Consider the following 21,872-nt stretch of genomic DNA (forward strand, 5'->3'; position numbering starts at 1 on the left):
AACAAAGGATAAATTTGTTTGGTAGGTTAAAATTATAGATAGCATGATTAAGTTCATCCATTAAAATTTAACCATGCATTACGTTCAATCTTACATTAAAACATATGTCATGCATCTAATTTTCATACATACTTTAATTGAATTAACAACTAATCAATACATTCCATTATTCTGACCTACATTCTTCATGATCCATAATACTGCATTTAATAATATAACTACATGCATGTATTTAAGATGAATATCATCTAATCCATATTATAAATTTTAACCATAATGCCATCCATACATGCTAAATAAAAAGAAAACAAATGAACACAAACACCACATAACACCAAATTGATATCAGAGTTCACCCTTAGTGGGCTACATCTCTAGGTCTCCTCAACTGCAAGACCCCTCTAATAAACAATAGGGTGAAGAATACATAATTTTCACATCCATTACAACCTACCAATAAGGAATACATAAACAAATAATACATATGACCACACCGGTCAAAAGATACATGAATGATCCAAGAAGAAGATAAAGGATCCATCTGAAACATGATAAGAAGCAAATATAAAAGAATAACTAGAGTACCCATGAGACTAGATCATCACAAACCATCATAAGTAACCCATGGTCTATCATGAATATCAGGTACTCTCAAAGGCATAAGCAACCAGATATGACTCCACAATAGTGCTCCTAGCAAAGACAACACAAACTGCACAATAGTGAACATAAGGGACAAGTGTCATCACATAACTTGGTATGGTTACCCTAGTAGGCCTCCATAGGTCTCGACCCCATCTACTGGGTTACTCGGGAAACCTTTATTGAAGCTCTGACCCATCCAGGTCTCATGTGGACCCCACACATCCTTTCGTGAAGATAAGGTTGTTCATTTTCCATTTCAGGCCTTCTCACTGCATTTTGAGTCTGTACTAGCACTCATCCCATGCGTGAGGCACAATTATCTTACTTAGTGTTTTCATTTACTAAACTCTCTAATATTCTATTAGGTTATCACTTATTTAGACACACTTTCGATGGGTTACCCTGCAACCACGTTGGGTGTGGCCCCTTCTCGAAAGCCACTCTCCCATACAACACAAGACCATAATTAGACAAACTCCTAAACCCAAGGTATCCACAAGGACTAGCATATAGAGTTCAATAAGGTAGGAATACACACTTGGCCAAACAAGTCCTCATGTGAGGTGCACTGGCTAATGGTTCTCTGACTAGAGACATGACCAACTATAGTCAACCACATACCAACATCCAACACTCGCTTAAAGGACACGACCAGATAAAAAACCATCACATGAAAAAAGTCAATACTAGAGATCAAGGACATAAGAAGATACAAAAATAAACATATGACACTATCCAATAATAACAATCAAGGGCTTGCCATTTCTTAATCAAATTCGAATACAAAATATTAAACATGAATAGACATAAATCTGAAATGACAATCATTTTTCCGTAACACTTAAGAATACAATCGATCTAGTTTTCTAATAGATCTAAATCGATTGCAATTTTTCTACCTCATTTAGGTACATGTTGCCCATTGTTTACTAATTCAATTGTAATTCAAGTTACATCATAAAATGATATAAATACTTCACCTTGAATTTTCAAACCAAAATCACATTAATATAATTACAATAATATGCAAAACATACAAAGATATAATTAAATATATATTAATTAACTAAAATTTGATATTTATTTTTTAAAATAAAAAACATCCTTTCCATTCTTTTTCGAAATAAATAAACTATTCTCATCTTTTGCAAAAGAAATATACACTTTCCAAAAATGGAAATATACATTTTAAAAAGAAACTAAAATAGATAATCATTTTCCAAAATAAAACAACATTTCCTTCGTATATTTAAAAAAAATATATAAACTAAAATATCAATTAGTATATATATATTTATATATACATTAATTAATAAATTAGTCATTGAATATTATTTAATATATATTTATTAATATACATTAATTAATAATTTAATAATAAAACAAATACCATTTAAAAAAAAAACTTTAAATTAAATAATATTGCAACTTTATTATATATATTTTTTAAAAACTATATTTATTTTTTTTGTTAAAAATAAAAAAGTTAAGAAAATAGGGTAGACCCACGTGGACACCCATGTGGGCCTCCCTTTCCCCAAGGGAAGGCTGCGGAGACCATGTTGTGGTCTCCACCCAACCATGGTTGAGTGGAGGCCACGACATGGCCTCACCGCCATGGCTTCTCCCCATGGTATGGGGAAGCCACGACACTCCCCAACCATGGGTCGAGGGCTGTGGTTTCCAAGCCACCCCCGATAGCCCAATATAATATAAATTTTATTTTTTATTTTTTTCTATTTTTTCTTTTTTTCTTTTATTTCAAAAAAATAGAAAACCCCCAATTTGTTGCATAGTCTCAAATTGAGACCAAAAAGTAAATTTCAAGAATACAATGATTTCCAATATTTTTAAAATTTTTTTAATAGGTAGACCCAGAAAGCTAAAATTGGGAAAATTTCTCCATTAAAATTCCATATTTGGGCAAATCAAATCAATTTACAAACAATCCTCCAACCAATTTTGCGAAACACAAACTAAATTCACAATTCATGAACCCAAATAAGAGATTTAAAAAGAAATTTCTTACTCAAAACCTACACACCCATTTTCAATATAAAAATCAAATTGAACAAAAAAGAATTGATATGGAGGTTGAAAATGAAAGAAAGGAGGATTCAAATTCAAGATTTAACTACAACTCTTCCTTATTCCACAAATTTATGAGATTTTCAAACAAGCACAACTAGATTCTTCTAAATCAAATCAATCTCTTTTAAACAAAAATCAAGGAGATAAACAAAAATCCTACCTCCATTTGCAATCCTGGTAGTGATTTGGTAAAGAGCCCCACCTACAAGCTCAAGAAATTTCTTCTCCCACAAATGGCCAAAAATTTTCATTCCAAAAATAACTCTCTAAAATATTTTTCAAAACCTAGGTTAAAAGGAAAATTGTTTGACCAAAAATTCATTTTTTGGTTGAAAATATTTTTCTCAAATAAAATCATTTTTCCCAAACAATTCAATATGCCAAAATTCCTTTCTTGCCAAAATTGATTTTCTAAATTGAATTAAAACTAACTTTTTTTTTTGAAAATGCCAAAGAGGGCAAGATATTTCTATTTTCAAATGCTATTCACCCTTTCATTTCAAAATGCATATACTTAATTAATTAATTATTTAAAAATAACCATTTAATCAAACTTGCTACAAACATGAATTTAGCAATCTGATTATTGATTAATCACACAAAGGGGTCCTATTTAATTTAGTCCCTTTAATTTATGAATGCATAAAACACAATTAATCTAATTAAATACTTAGAATTTAATGATCAATCTTTACCACACACACAAAATGCAACCCAAGAAAGCCAAACAAATATACGACCCACATTCCCAACCAAAGGGAAGACTGACAGACGATTGACAACACTCACTTGAGCATGACTAGGGTAAAATGTAGGGTGTTATGACTACCTAATCCAATTCCTTAGGACTAGTAAGGTACACTCAAACCTGCAAATCTAGGTTGAGATGAACCTCGTACCTATGTAGTACTGTACCTACAATCTCCTGCACCATGAATCACACATGCATACATATATATTGAATGGAAGTGTTAGCCTGAGATTAATAACATGAATTGAAAGAACAACTAAGCATACATAATAATCAATGTGAAATCAATATTTATAGGCATAGACAATAATCATATACCTGACTATAACATTAAAACATAGTAAATCAACCATCCAAGAAGGCCACTTCAAAAGTTAACCAAGCTCAAACCGGGTTTTAAAATCTGATTAGGGCAAGGGTACTACATCCTCCCCCGCTAGGTTCTGACTTACTTCTAGAAGTCGTAAGGCTAGAATGACAACATGAAGCACACATTAGCCCTAAAAATTATTTAAAAAATATCAATTTGTACATATGAATCTTTTCATAGATAAATAAAATATTATTCCTAAGCTCTTTACGTATATCATTATCTATTGGTAAGATACATCCAAACTCCTACATTTCTTATAACATTCCAAGAACTATCTATAATCATAGTAATTAACAAGAGTTTTCTTCCTTTAATCACACCAAATTAATGCATTAATAGAGGTAAACAACAATTACCATACTCATCTACCAAATACAACAAGAAAACATGCCATCATGATCAATTTCTTTTACCCATCATCTTCATAAAATTTTATCGCATAGAACTAGCTTCAAATTTTAAATTCTACAACCAAGTTAACTTTCATGAAATAAGAGAGACATATATAAAACAATTGTTTACACTTTCCAGGCATACAAAAGTCTTTGCAAAGCCTTTGTCCCATAACATAGTGACAAAATAGCACAATTTACTCAATGATTACACATAATAACCATCCACATAACTAGAGTGTCCAACTCAAAAGGCCACATGTGAGCATGTCTAATGCTCGGTCAAAGATAACATGCATGATCAACATCTCTATGCCTGATCTTAGAATAAAATAACAATGATCATAAATATCGAACATCTCACTTCAAGGGCTTGATGGTGCTAGGGCACTTCATAGCAGTGCTACCTTCCATACAAGACCCTCATGACCATCCCTTGTTGAGTAAGGTGGTTAGCTTCCAAGAGATAGTCACCACACATAGGTAGGTAGTGGATCGTACTTGCATCACAACCTCACATACCCCCATCCTCAAGGTTCCCGATGTCGACTTCCTCATATACACTCAACCAAGACCATCTCATATGTCCTTGGAAAGGAATTCACATTTCAACACAAGACCAGCATATGAAAAAAATAAGGATAAACCAAATTAGCCACCAAAATACAGATGAATAAAGATAATAAATCATCAATTCAAACAGTAAGGCAAGAAATTTTCTAGAATTGCAACACCAAATCAAGTAAGAAAAATATCGCAAGATAATGGCTAAACCTTCAAAGTCAAAATAGAATAAATTGCTAGTCCACATAAGAAATAAATAAGAATATCATAAATGCACATAACATCATTATGTGACTAGAATCTAGCCACCAACAAGGAAGGAGAGAACAATCATCTAGCTATCGCAGTAGCTCATCATGTGGTGTGGCCTAGTCACATATCCACATGGCATGGAAGTGTGCACCTCAACATCACCCCGCATCATGTCATCATGCGACATGGCCATATTCCAAGTGGAGAAGACACGAAATGAATTTATCCCGCATGGTAGTGTACCTCATGAAAAAAGGCACATGCAAGTCATATCTTGCATAATGATGTACCTCTCAGGGTACTCATCATAAGCTAGTAGTACACATGGCTAAGGTCCACCCACATGTATACCATGCCTACCAATTGGCAGCTCATGTGGAAATAGCATACCTTTCATGAAGACAAGGAAAAATATCCTCCAAGATACACCTTCACTATGCTCAAGAACTGCCACCAAAATGATCAAATAAAAGAGAGGAATAGGCTGGCACACATAAACCTTATATATTGGTTCATCAAAAAGGGAAAGTATTGATTACACCATTAATATAGTTTCATTATATAACTATATTTTTCCTCCAAATAGAGAAGCTAAAGTTGCCTCGTGCCGACATTACTCGTACACCAAAAAATACTATTCAAGGAATGGTGACTCCTAATACTACCCCTTTACATACTAAATTACCAACAACTCATAGGTTGGTACTCAGTAGGGTAAAAAATAAGAAACATCACATAAACAGTATGGTTTCTCATACTCATAAGTAATAATATCCTCCATGGTTGATTACTTCACCATCCCATGGGCACATATAGCAAGCACTAGTTTCTTACAATATACAACGAAAGCACTAGTATTGGTTTACTCACATTTATGAGGAGTATTTTTTAGTAACATTATCATCTACTCAAGGAAGGTCTTAATTATGCTTCCCACATGAATAACTAAATAAAATTTATTCAAGACACAAGTACTGTGATTCTTTACAATTCAAAATTACATAAGGAAGTAACGTCATTGTTATATCTTTCACTAATTCCACTCAGCATTCATATTCATCTTACTAACCATACAGATTTCCTTTTCGAATCTTAAGACTTTCATCTTTCAATATGAAGCCAAAATGCAAAAATACAATTTCATATTCTTTATAAACATTCTTTTTAAATCAATGCATTCTTTAGTAGAATTTCTAAAAAATCTTATAATCTAGGTAGGGAGAAGGGAAAGAGAGTTTGATAGTCAACCTATTTCTTACATATGCAAAAAATTAACAAGATCACAAAACATGCTTAGATTTCTCACAATATGCCTATCATCTTAATTGAACAGTTTTCATATCAATATTGTTTTAGTAGAATGCCAATTGGCCTAATATGACATTTCCAAATACTATGGTTGCAATAGAATGCCCTAATTTTTTGAAAAAAAAAATCAAGGCAGACAATCTTTTCGTTCATGCAAGACCTCTTGCGAACACTCACTACTCTTAATTAATACAAAATATATCATAATCTACAAATTTTCATCAAAAATCAAAGTACTATAAGAAAGTAAACGAGGAGCTATCAACTAAATAATACATATTTATGCATGCACATCAAACAAGCTTTTCATTTGCACTTACTATTCCTACTAAGTAAATTATATATATCGGTAGAAAGTTCAATTGAGTCGGTATTATGAAACACATACAAAAATCTTTCATGGAACACATTAACACACTCTTAGACACTATAACAGGTTCCTTGTTTACACATCTTATTACAAACAAGACAGTTTCACATATCCGCTATTTGCACCTTATTGTACATTACCCACGATAGAAATTCCATTATATTACTCTTACAACACACATGGAGAATTCTTTATAAAAACATACAATTTCCTCCCAATAAAATCATGATATTTTAAAACCATAGCCCTCTTATTACCTAGATGCACAGAAGAATCATTAGGCTCAGACAAGGGTTCAAGAAGTCACAACCTTTCTCTTGCAATTAGAAAACTTACATAAGTGATAAATACACATATAACAAACATTTTAATTTCTAGAGAGAAAGAGGAGGAAGGATGATAACCATTCAATTCGTTACATCATAAGCACTCAACATCTACCATACAAATCCTTCAAGTTGATGACACTAAGCTAGATCATAATCATAATACAAGCACATTTCAAACTTTCAGATTCAAGACAAGCACTGACCAACCCAATGGGTTAGTCTGAAGAGTAAAGCAATCAAAAAGGGAGGTACATACTACTCTCTCTCTGAATAAGAGTAATCATAGACCAAGATATCTAATAAGAAAATAAGGCACATATAATCACCCAAAAGAATCAACACCAAGAAGGTGAAAACAAGGTGTGAACACATATGTCACACATAATTAAGGTTTGTTTGAAAGAATACACAAAAAGAATAGAGGACAAGTCCTTAAGATCTTCAACATCCTATGCATCAAACACAAGCATGCAATAGGAGGACAAGCATACAACATAAAGTCTATACACCTCACACCAATTAAGGGCACAAGCGACATCACAGATCCCAATGTTTGCAACATTGGCTCTAATACCAAATGTAATGCCCTGCCAGGAAACCCTAAAGGGATAAAGCTAAAACACAAGAATAGAGTACAAATATTTGTTTAAAAGTTAAAACAAAATCAAAGATGGATTGAGATAACATTAAGTTCAGATTACACAATGGAAGACTTACCTAACACCTAAAGAGTTTTCCAACGCGATTACTTGATTCAACACTAAATTCAACTCATGTTAATTAATCCAATTAAGTTGATTAAATTAATGACATGATAATGCCTCAAACAAAGGATAAATTCATTTGGTAGGTTAAAATTATAGATAACATGATTAAGTTCATCCATTACAATTTAACCATACATTACATTCAATCTTACATTAAAACATATATCATGCATCTAATTTCTATACATACTTTAATTGCATTAACAACGAATGAATAAATTCCATTATTCCAACCTACACTCTTCATGATCCATAATACTGCATTTAATAAGATAACTACACGCATGCATTTAATGAATAAGATAACTACATGCATGCATTTAAGATGAATATCATCTAATCCACATTATACATTTTAACCATAATGTCATCCATACATGCTAAATAAAAAGGAAACAGATGAACACAAACACCACATGACACCAAATTGATATCAAAGTTCACCCCTAGTGGGATACATCTTCGGGTCTTCTCAACTACAAGACCCCTGTAATAAATAATAAGGTGAAGAATAATAAGGTTCATATCCATTACAACTTGCCAATAAGGCATACATAGACAAATAATACATATGACCACACCAGTCAAAAGATACATGAATGATCCCAGAAGAAGAGAAATGATCCATCTGAAACATGATAAGAAGAAAATATAAAAGAACAATAGGAGCACCCATGAGACTAGGTCTTCATAGCCCATCATAAGCAACGTGTGGTCTCTCATGAATATCAGGTACTCTCAAAGGCATAAACAACTAGATATGACTCCAAAATAGTGCTCCTAGCAAAAACAACACAAATTGCACAATAGTTAACATAATGGGCAAGTGTCATCACATAGCTTGGTATGATAACCCTGGCAGGCCTCCATAGATCCTGACCCCATCTACTAGGTTACTCTGCAAACCTTTCCCGAACCTCCGACCCATCCAAGTCAAATGTGGACCCAATACATCCTTTCATGAAAACATACAAAGATATAATTAAATATATATTCATTAACTAAAATTTGATATTTATTTTTCAAAATAAAAAACATCATTTCCATTTTTTTTGAAATAAATAAACTATTCTCATCTTTTGTAAAACAAATATATACTTTCCAAAAATGGAAATATACACTTTAAAACAAAACTAAAATAGATAATCATTTTCCAAAATAAAACAATATTTCCTTGCGTATATTTAAAAAAAATATACAAACTAAAATATCAGTTAGTATATATATCTTTATAAATACATTAATTAATAAAGTAGTAATTGAATATCAATTAATATATATTTATTAATATACATTAATTAATAATTTAATAGTAAAACAAATACCATTTTAAAAAAAACTATAAATTAAATAATATTGCAACTTTATTATATAGATATATTTTTTTTGTTAAAAATCAAAAAGTAAAGAAAATAGGGTAGACCCATGTGGGCCTCCCTTTCCTCAAGGGAAGGCTGGGGAGACCATGTCGTGGTCTCTAGCTAGTAACGATTGAGCTAACGCCACGACATGGCCTTACCTCCATGGTAAGGGGAAGCCACGACTCTCCCCAACCATGGGTCGAGAGCTATGGTTTCCAATCCCCCCGCCCCGACAGCCCAATATAATATAAATTTCTTTTATTTATTTTTAGGTTTTCTTTTTAAATAAAATAAAATAAAGTAGAAAACCCCCAATTTGTTGCACAGTCTTAGAGTGAGACGAAAATGTAAATTTCCAGAATATAATGATTTCCAATATTTTTTTCTTTATTTTTAAATAGCTAGATCCAGAAAGCTAAAACTGGGAAAATTTCTCCAACAAAATTCCATATTGGGCAAATGAAGTCAATTTACACACAATCCTCCAATGAATTTTACCAAACACAAACTAATTTCAAAATTCATGAACCGCAATAAGAGATTTGAAATGAAATTTATTAAACAAAACCTACACACCCATTTTTAGTATAAAAATCAATTTGAACAAACAAGAATTGATTTGGAGGTTGAAAATCAAAGCAGGGAGGATTCAAATTCAATATTTAACTACAACTGTTCTTTATTCCACAAATTTATGAGATTTTCAAACAAACACAACCAAATTTCTTCTAAATCAAATCAATCTCTTTTAAACAAAAACCTGTTAGGAACTGGAAGGACAATTGATAGGGGGGGTGGTGAATCAGTTGTCAATAAATTATAACCCAAATACTAATTATTCCAACTTAAACTTAGTCTCGGTAAATCAAACTTAATACTGGTAAAATAGATTAACAATTATAAAAGTATCGATATAACTTAATGCATGAACCAGAAAGAGAAACTACATCCACAACACATGACACAAAGATTTTGACGTGGAAACCCTGTAAGGGAAAAAACCATGGTGGGAAACCTTACCCACAATCAGATGATACTACTACAAATAGTAAGTGTATACAAATGAGGTATGCACATGTAGAAAGGCCAATTTCCTAGAGCTCATTGCTCAAGCACAAAATAGGAGTCACACTAACTCCAGTTGGATGGTTAAATCCAATAACAATGTACTATTTCAGAATAGCATCTACAATGTTGGGTTTAGTACTGATTTAGGCTCAGACAAACACCTTCATAACCTTCCTTTAACCTCTAGATAATGTCTGCATGATTCTCACAAGGATTTTCTTGTATGAACTTCAATATTCGCACATATACTTATATGTTACCATGCCATATCTCTCGAATGAGATCTTACACTTATTTATACAAAACCTAAGACCTTAACATGAGGTCGGCTCCCTAAAGATATTACATTTAAATCAATTACAAAATAAGCCTTGATATAATACAATATGTCATATTAAATACAATTACACATTATTCAATCAATAAACCATTTCCAAAATGCATCGGGCTGATCTGGAACATGATATCTTGTACCGATCCATAACCTAGACTTATCTGCCGGTAAAGGCAAACATGTCAACCCGATTAGACCAATAAATCCAAACATCCAATCCATGTCTTTTACATTACCAAATGATCTCCAGATGATAACAAGTCATCATCATTGTTAGTGAACCATATAACCCATCGATGAACATATACCAGTGATAGTGCATAAGCCACTAACTGTGCTAGTGAACACAATGTGTCAGTTCAACAACAAAACAATATAACTAGAGTGCTAAATCAACAATATAAAATTCCATAAAGATAAATGTTGACATCAATGACAAAACCAATGCATCATATGACAAAGTCATCCATAATACCAACAATATCCCCCTTTGGCATTGATGGCATCACTAGATGCAAAAACATCTAAGCACCAAAAAAAGAATGCCAAAAACCAACAATCTCCCAAAATAGATCAATAGCGAAAATCAAAACCAAAATACATTTCTCCAAGTAGAATGTTCTTCTCTTCCCAAAGTACAAGGTTTTTCCATAGATATCTCTACCCCTTTGACATCAAATGTCAAAGTAGTTAAGAATCAAAATCAAAACATAACATACAACTATGTACTCCCCCTGAGAAGTAGCTCTCATCTATCAAAGGTGGAAAAAGATTTTTCTATTAGTCCCTACCGGTTTGATGCCCATCTTCAACATATAAGTCTTTTTCGGTGGGGAAACCACCCCAAGCTGCTCTTTGAGATATTCAAATGTTTCCTTAGGCAAAGGCTTTGTAAAGATATCTGCAATTTTCTCTTTAGTATTGACATAAACCAATCTCACTTCATTAGCTTTAACAATCTCCTTCAAAAAATTGTACTTAATAGAAACATGCTTTGTCTTAGCGTGAAATACCAGATTCTTTGATATATCAATTGCTATTGAATTATCACAATAAATAATTACCGGTTCTTTGCATTTTACCTTTATATCCTTCTACATTTGTTTAATCCATAATACCTGAGTACAATTAGTTGCTGCAACAACATATTCTACTTCAACTGTAGATAATGATGTACAACTCTTCTTCTTGCTGATCCATGAAATCAATCTGCTATTAAGAAAGAATGCACTACCAGTGGTACTCTTTCTGTCATCTACATCTCCTACCCAATTTTAATCTGTATATGCATATAACTCAAAATTATCATTCTTAGGATACCATAAACCAATATTTCTTGTGGCTTGTAGGTACCGGAAAATTCTTTTAACTGTTGATTCATGAGTTTCTTTAGGATTGCTTTGAAATCTTGAAACAATACATACTGCATTCATTATATCAGGTCTAGTTTGTGTTAAATATAGCAATCGTCTAATCACAAATTTGTACCTTGTCAGATTAATAGAAGTTGAATCATCCTTCAATGTCAATTTATCAGTTGTAGTCATAGGAGTACTTACCGGTTTGGAATTGTCCATATGAAATTTTCTCAAAAGTTCTTTCAAGTATTTTGTTTGATATATGAATATACCTTTATCTATTTGTGAAATCTGTAAACCTAGAAATTTTTTTATCTCCCCAATCATAGACATTTCAAATTCTTCTTGCATCTTGTTAGCAAAGTCTTTACATAATCCATCTTCACCTCCAAAAATGATATCATCCACAATTACTTCAATAATAAAAATGTCGTCATTAGAGATTTTGTAATACAAGTTACTGTTAGCATTACCTTTAGTGTATTCAAGATTCAAAAGATATTTATCCAATATAGCATACCAAGCTCTGGGAGCTTGCTTTAATCCATATAAAGCTTTCCTTAATTTGCAAATTATATCCTTATCATCTATCAATGAAAATCCATCAAGTAGTTCAATGTTAACTTCCTCTTCAAGATCAACACTTAAAAATGCACATTTTACATCCATCTGATAAACTTTATAGTTCTTATGAGATGCAAATGCAAGAAATAGTCTAACTACCTCTATTCTGGCTACCAGTGCAAAGGTTTCATTATAGTAAATTCCTTCTTTTTGAGAATAACCTTTACAAACTAATCTTGCTTTGTTTCTGATTACTTCACCAGCTTCATTACGTTTATTTCTAAATACCCATTTAGCTCCAATTACATTTTTGTCTTTAGGCCGGGGAACTAATGTCCATATATTATTCTTTTCAATCTTATTTAATTCATCTTCCATTTATTTTATCCAATGTTTACGTTGACATGCTTTAGTAACAGATGCTTGTTCAACTTGAGAAATTAAACATACCTCTTCATTTGCCAATCTTCCTCTTGTCATAACACCTTGATTTTTGTTTCCAATTATCTGATTCTCTGAATGATTCAATCTTACATACATGGGTTTATTCACGAGCTTTTTTTCTTCAGTCATAGTTGAGTTTTCTCATGATGTTGGTGTGACTGGATCTACATTCTATACCGGTTCATTTATAATCATTTCAACTACCGGTTTAGAATCTAAAGACCTTGAATCACCTCTAAAATGTTCATCTATCTTCACATTAGTACTTTCAATGATTTTCTACAATCTTTTATTATAACATCTATATGCCTTGCTTCTAGATGAATAACCAAGAAATATTTCTTCATCACTTCTAAGATCAAATGTGCCAATAGACTCATCTCTCCTAATATAGCATTTGCTTCCAAATATTTTGAAGTATTTAAGAGTAGGAGTATGACCAAACCATATTTCATAAGGGGTCTTATCGGTTTCACCTTTGATGTGAACTCTGTTGAAAGTGTAAATCATTGTACTCACTACTTTTCTCTAGTACACATGAGGTAAATTTGCTTCCATTATCATGGTTCTTGTTGCATCCAAAATAGTTATGTTCTTTCTTTCCATAACTCCATTCTACTGAGGTGTTTGGGGTGCTAATAGTTGTCTTTTGATTCCATTCTCTTCACATAATGATTTAAATTTCCTAAATGTAAATTATCCTCCTTGATCAAATCTCAAACATTTGATTTTCTTGTTAGTTTCATTCTCTACCATTGCCTTGTATATCTTGAATTTCCCAAAAGCTTCTGATTTCTCCCTTAGAAAGGTAACCCAACACATTCTAGAATAATCATCAATTATTAACATAAAGTATCTATCACCCTAAAGACTTCTTGTTCTTTCAAACCATATAAATCAGTATGAATTAAATCAAGAATATTATTGGATTTCTCATAAATGCTCTTAAATGTTGTTCAAACTTTCTTTCCCATTTGACATTCATTACATACCGGATTATGAGGTTTCACAATCTTAGGTAAGTCCCTTACTACCTTAGTTGAACTGATTTTTACAATGCAATCAAAATTCACATGACAGAGTCTCTTATACCATAACCAACTTTCATCAATATGAGCAATCAAACATGTCTTATCACTGGTATTCAAATGAAAGATATTACCTTTAGTCTGATTACCAGTTGCAATCTCCAATCCAATTCTGTTTATGATTTTTCATTTTCCATTCTTGAATTGTAACTAAAATCCTTTTTCCACTAATTGACCAACACTCAAAATATTATGCTTTAAAGTATTGTTCTTACCATCCAAAGATATAGTGCATCTTCCTTTGATTAAACAAGCTTTGTCATCTCCAAATCTTACTATACCTGCATTACATTCTTGAAATGATAAGAAATTCCTTTTATCACCAGTCATATGATGCGAGAATCCACTATCAATGATCCATTCATCATTTTCTTCAATTTTTGCTTCCAGTGCTTCCACTACCAGTTTGACAATAGGTGTCGATTGATCTTCTTTTATTCCAACAAATACCTATCCACTATCTACTGGATATTCACCTGAATCATCTGTAACACCTTTGTCTGCAGAGTCATATGACTTATCTCTATTTTTCTTAAATCTATATCTTTGATATTGAGGGTTAGGCTTATATGTTCTCTTTGATTCTTCTCATAATCTTGTATGTCTATCAGGACATCTAAACTCTATATGACCAATTTTATTGTAATTAAAACATTTGAAAGGTACTTTACCTTCATACTTACTTCCTACTGGACCTTTAGGCATCTTCCTTGCAAATAGTGCTTCAAGTTCTTCCTTTTCCCTCTTGATATCTTCAAGTTCCTTTGCATAAAGTGCTTTCCAATTAGATTTTTCAGATGATGATGATGATGATGCTCTGAAAGCTAAATTAGTCTTGACTGTGGCAACAAGACCAAATTACTCAAGCTTAAATGTTGAAAGTTTTCCAATCAAGGTATCTCCAGATCCTAATGTATTAGGCTTTGTTTTCAACTCATCAATAGAAGTCACTTTTATTTTGTAAGCCAGTGGAAAAGATCTTAAAACCTTAGAAACAATTTCATCTTCACTTAAGGATCCTCCACAACATTGTATTCCTAAAACAATTTCATTAAATCTTTTCATAAATGCATAAATTCTTTCATCTTCTTTCATTTTTAAATTTTCATACCTGACCTGGTAACATTCCATTTTTACAATTTTGACAGTGGTATCTCCTTCATTCAATGTTTCCAGTTTATCCCCAATAGTTTTTTAGTATATCGGTCTGACAATCCCATGATTTGTTGACCTGATAATGCACTCAAAAGTGCTTCTCTTGCTTTGGGATTATTCTCCAAGTCCTTAGCCAATATCAATGGATGAGGGTTATTTGGAGAAGGACCAACATAGCCATTCTTTTTAACATCCCATATGTCTCTTCCAATGCAGTTCAGATGTGTTTCCATTCTGATCTTCCATATACCATAATTAGTTTCATCAAGTTTAGGACTATCCTTTATAAAAATATTTGGTGTCATAGGATCTCCTCAAGCTGTTAGGCTTCTGCAAAAAGAGGACTTTTCTCTGATACCAATTGTTAGGAACTGGAAAGACAACTGAGAGGGGGGGTGAATTAGTTGTCAATAAATTATAAACCAAATACTAATTATTCCAACTTAAACTTAGTGTTGCTAAATCAAACTTAATGTCGATAAAACAGATTAACAGTTATAGCAGTACCAATACAACTTAATGCATGAATCAGAAGGTGAAACTACATCCACAACACATGATGTAGAGATTTTGACATGGAAACCCTCTCAGCGGAAAAACCATAGTGGGAAACCTTACCCTATAGTTAGATGATACTACTGCAGATTGTAAGTATATACAAATGGGGTCTACACATGCAAAAAGATCAACCGTGTAGAGCTCACTTCTCAAGCACAAAATAGGAGTCATATAGACTACAGTTGGATGGTTAAATCCAATAAGAATGTACTGCTTCAGAATATCATCTACCATGCTAGATTCAGTACTGGTTTAGGCTCTGAAAAACACCTTCATAACCTTCCTTTAACCTCTAGATAATGTCTATGTGATTATCTACTTGTATAATCTTCAATATTCATACATATACCTATATATTACCATGTCATATCTCTCAAATGAGACCTTACACTTATTTATACAAACCTAAGACCTTAACATGAGGTTGGCTCCCTAAAGATATTACATTTAAATCAATTAAAAAATAAACCTTGATACAATACAATATGTCATCTTCAATGCAATTACACATTATTCAATCAATAAACCATTTATAAAATGCATTGTGCTGATCTGGAACATGATATCTTGTACGGGTCCATAATCTAGACCTATCTACCGATAAAGGAAAACATGTCAACCTGATTAGACCAAGAAATCCAAACATCCAATCCATGTCTTCGACATAAGCAAATGATCTACAGATGATAAAAAGTCATCATCACTGCCAGTGAACCATATAACTTGCCGGTGAACATATACCAGTGACTGTGCATAAGCCACTAACCATGCCGGTGAACACAATGTGTCGGTTCAACAAAAAACCAATATAACTAGAGTGCTAAATCAACAATGTAAACCTCCATAAAGATAAGTGTTGACATCAATGAAAAAACCAATGCAACATATGACGAAGTCATCCATAATACCAATAAAACCAAGGAGATAAACAAAAATCCTACCTCCATATGCAATCCTGGTAGTGATTTGCTGAAGAGCCCCACTTGCAAGCTCAAGAAATTTCTTCTCCCACAAATGCCCAAAATTTTCCATTCCAAAAATAACTCTCTAAAATATTTTTCAAAACCTAGGTTAAAAGGAAAATTGTTTGACAAAAAATCCATTTTTCGGTTGAAAATATTTTTCTCAAATAAAATCATTTTTCCCAAACAATTCAATATGCAAAAATCACTTTTCTGCCAAAATTGTTTTTCTTAATTGAATTAAAACTAACATTTGTTTTTCAAAATGCCAAAGAGGATATGATATTTCTATTTTCAAATGCTATTTAACCTTTTGTTTCAAAATGCATATACTTAATTAATTGATTATTTAAAAATAAAAATTTAATCAAACTTGCTACAAATATGAATTTAGTAATCTGATTATTGATTAATAAAACAAAGAGGTCCTATTTAATTTAGTCCCTTTAATTTATGAATGTGTAAAACATAATTAATATAAATAAATACTTATAATTTAATGGTCAATTTTTACCACACACAAAACACGTAACCCAAGAAAGACAAACAAATACATGACTCACATTCCCAGCCAAAGGGAAGACCGACAGACAACTAATGATGCTCACTTGAGCACAACTAGTGTAAAACGTAGGGTCTTATGACTACCTAATCTAATTCCTTAGGACCAGTAAGGTACACCCAAACCTACAAATCTAGGTGGAGATGAACCTTGTACCTATGAGATACTGTACTTGCAATCTTCTGCATCATGAACCACAAATCCATACATATATATTGAATGAAAGTGTTAGGCTGAGATTAATAACATGAATTAAAAGAACAACTAATCATACATAATAATCAATGTGAAATTGACATTTACAGGCATACACAATAATCATATACCTAAATATAACATTACAACATAGTAAATCAACCATCCAAGAAGGCCACTTAAAAAGTCAACCAAGGTCAAACTGGGTTTTAAAATCTGATTAGGATAGGTGTACTATAGGGGTAGTTAAGATGATTTCACAAGAGGGACAAGCAATATAATCATGCTAGTAATATTATATAGATTTACAAGTCTAAAAGGTTTACAAGATAAAAGTAGTCAATCACTGTTATTGAACAGTTGTAAACAACAAAGATTGTCTTTTGATTTTTTATATGAATATTTTAGTAGGGTCTCTTTGTTTGAAGGGTAGACTAGAACAATCTAGAGCAATATTGAGAAACAATGCCTTTAGAACAAGGATTGAAATAGTCTTTAGGACAAAAGACTCTTAGTAATATAATAGTCATGAAGCCAAAATGACAATAGCACAGGACAACTATTTGCAATCAAGACATAAAATAACAGTGCAAAGTCACAAGGAATTCTCAACCTTAAAGAGAAACAATGTCAAACTAAAAGAGAGAAGCACACTGAAGTTTCTAGAATTAAGTAAGAGTGATATTTACATAAAAATGTAATGCCCCTACCCTAGTCGGCCTTGTTCAATCTGTTTGACCTTGGTTGACTTCCTATGTGGCATTCTTGAATGATTGATTAATCATGATGTAATGTTGTAGATTAGATAATATAAATAATTGTGCATACCTATAATTGTGCTTTTGCATCAATGCTTGTGTAAATGTAATTGTTCCCTAATTCTTGTTATAAATCTTGAGCTAACACCTTCATTGAATACATCTATATATATATATATATGCTTGCGTGACTCATGGTTGCAGGAGATTGTAGGTACTATACCACCTAGGTGCAAAGTTCATCTCCATCAGGATTCATAGGGTTGAGTATACCTCCTTCATCCTTAGAATTCGGATTAGGTGGTCATAAAACTCTCGTCTTGCCTTAGCCATCATCAGGTGAGCATCGTGTGTGGTCTATAGGGTATCTTTTTCATTTGGGTTGCGTGTCGTGTGATTGGTGGACTTTCTTGATTTGTGTGCCTTGCGTGTGGTGAATGAAGTATTTTAACCTAAGTATTTAATTCAATTTAATGTGTTGATTTACGCATTAGTAATTGAAAAATTAAAAAAAATAGATAGGTTTCTTTTAGGTGATTAATCATTAATTAAAAAAGATCGCTTTATTTGTGTTGTAGTGAATTCAATTTAATGGTTAATTTTAAATAATGAATTTAATTAGTTATGCATTTTAAAAAAAAACAAAAGAAATATTTATAGTTATTTGAAATATAATTAATTTAACCTCTTTTGCATTTTGGAAAAAGAAAGGTTATTTTTACTTATTTAAGAAAATCATATTTATTAGAAAAGCAAGTTTAATTTATAAGTAAATTTGATATAGTGTGAAAGATTGATTTTGGGAATTAATTTAATTAAATATCTACCCTTGACAATATTGCGAAAATATAAATGTTGGCGTAATCAATATTGAGAAATTAAAATTTAATAAGAGAGAAGCATTTTAATTAGAAAATCGAGTTAAATTAATTAAATAGTTGAAAAGAATTAATATTTCCTTTTTGTTTTAAAAACCTGCTTAAATTCGAAATTAGAAATTACATAAGGAAGAGAAATTTTTTTTTTGATTTAGTTAAAATAAAATTAAACAAAATGCTCTTTTATTAAATATTTAATTATTGGAAAATATTTTTGGGAGAAAACCTAAAAAGTTTAGGTTTCATATATATTTTTTTTTAAATTATTTTTTGGAGGCGAGTTCTCTCGAAGGAGGCTACAACCGTGGAAAGAAGAAATTTTTATGCATGTTGAGGAAACAAAAATGTGGAGCTTGGAGATTTGGCTCTGCAACAAAACTCTTCTAGGATTGTGTATGGAGGTAGGGTTTTGATTATTTCCTTGCTTGCCAAAGAATCTTACTGTTTGGCTTTGAAAGAACAGTGCTGGTTAATGAAAAATCTTACAAATTAATTTTAGATTTATGTTGGACTTGGGGATTTAAAAACTATGCACTTTGCTCGAAAAAAAAAATATTGATTATTTGAATGGTTATTTACAATAGATTTGTTAATTTAGTAATCCATGGAGATGAGATTTTTAATAATCTTTATTTTATTTTAAGAGATTTCATAAAACTCTGTGTATTTTTCTATTTAAAAAAATAAAATAAAATAATGTAGAGTGCTGAAGATGAGATTTTTAATAATCTCTATTTTATTTTAATAGATTTCGTGAGATTTCATAAATCTCTGTGTTAATTTCTATTTTTTTTTTTTTTAAATAATGCAGAGTGCTGGAGATGAGATTTTTAATAATCTCTATTTTATTTTAAGAGATTTCAGAAATCTCTGTGTTCATTTCTATTTTAAAAAACAATAATAATCCAGAGCGCTGGAGATGAGATTTTTAATAATCTTTATTTTATTTTAAGAGATTTCATAAATCTCTTGTTCATTTCTATTTAGATTTTTTTTTTTTTAATAATCTTTATTTTATTTTAAGAGATTTCATAAATCTCTTGTTCATTTCTATTTAAAAATAATAATAATAATGCAGAGTGCTGGAGATGAGATTTTTAATAATCTCTATTTTATTTTAAGAGATTTCATAAATCTTTGTGTTCATTTCTATTTTTTTAAAAAATAAAATAATGAAGAGTGCTGGAGATGAGATTTTTAATAATCTCTATTTTATTTTAAGAGATTTCATAAATCTCTATGTTCATTTCTATTTAAAAAAAAAAAAGAATGCAGAGTGCCGGAGATGAGATTTTTAATAATCTCTATTTTATTTTAAGAGATTTCATAAATCTCTGTGTTCATTTCTATTTTTAAAAAAAATAAAATAATGCAGAGTGCTGGAGATGAGATTTTTTAATAATCTCTATTTTATTTTAAGAGATTTCATAAATCTCTGTGCTCATTTCTATTTTAAAAAAAATAATAATGCAGAGTGCTGGAGATGAGATTTTTAATAATCTCTATTTTATTTTAAGAGATTTCATAAATCTCTGTGTTCATTTCTATTTTTTTTTAAAAAAAATAATGCAGAGTGCTCGAGATGAGATTTTTAATAATCTCTATTTTATTTTAAGAGATTTCCTAAAACTCTATGTTTATTTCTTTAAAAATAATAATAATAATAATGTAGAGTGCCGGAGATGAGATTTTTAATAATCTCTATTTTATTTTAAGAGATTTCATAAATCTCGGTGTTCATTTCTTTTTAAAACAAATAAAAATAATATTTATAATTTAATATTAAATTAATAAGCAAATTTGGATGAATTTTGATTAATTAAATTCAAGTTTTTTTTATTTTATATATTATTTAATTTTAGATTATTAAATAATACTTGGATTTTAGATAATTGATATTTAGGTAATCCATACTTGATTTCATGTTATTAAATAAATATTGATTGTGCCCAACTCTGGATAATATATATTATTAACATAGATTAAGTATTAATTGTTGATTAAGGTGGATTTTAAATAAAAGTTAATTTAGAAAATCCATAAACTTGATCAACTTTAATAGTTAAATCAATATGGTAAACAAATGCCACTACCAGTTAATGCCCATGCATATTTAAATTTCTATATTTGATTTTGGTTATGTAATGGTAAGACTTGATATGCTTGTTAGGACCCTGTCGTCTAGTGGGTCCGTGGTTGGCCATAGGGGGTCAAGTCCCTAGTTAGGGTACCATCAGACAAGAGACATTTGAAATTGCTTTAGATATGATTAGTTGGATCCGCTTCTATGAAAGGATCATTTATGTATTTATTGTCCGAAGTGGTCATTGTATAGTGGTTGTGTTTGCCTATAAGGCAGAGATGTAAATGACATGAAACTTATGTAATCTTAACTATATGAATTGCTAGAGGGGTCTTGCAGTTGACCAGACTCGAAGATGTAGCCCTCTAGGGGTGAACTTCGAGATCATTTTTGTGTTATATGATGCTTTTGTCTCTCATGTTTCATACTTAGAGCTAGCATGTATGGTTGCATTTTGTAAGTGTATAATGGGGATTTAATGAAGTTAATTATTGAATGCATGAATATAGTCATCTTGTTAAATGTAGTAATTAGGGTCATAAAAGATTGTAAATATGATTATGGAAAGTATTTTGTTAATGTTAATGACAAGGAGTAAGCATGGAAAGAAACTCACTTGGTTACCATTATTGGATTAACTTGTTATAAAGCTTGAAAATTGA

The sequence above is a fragment of the Cryptomeria japonica genome, chromosome 5 (assembly GCF_030272615.1).
Source record: "Cryptomeria japonica chromosome 5, Sugi_1.0, whole genome shotgun sequence".
In the NCBI taxonomy this organism is placed as follows: Eukaryota; Viridiplantae; Streptophyta; class Pinopsida; order Cupressales; family Cupressaceae; genus Cryptomeria; species Cryptomeria japonica.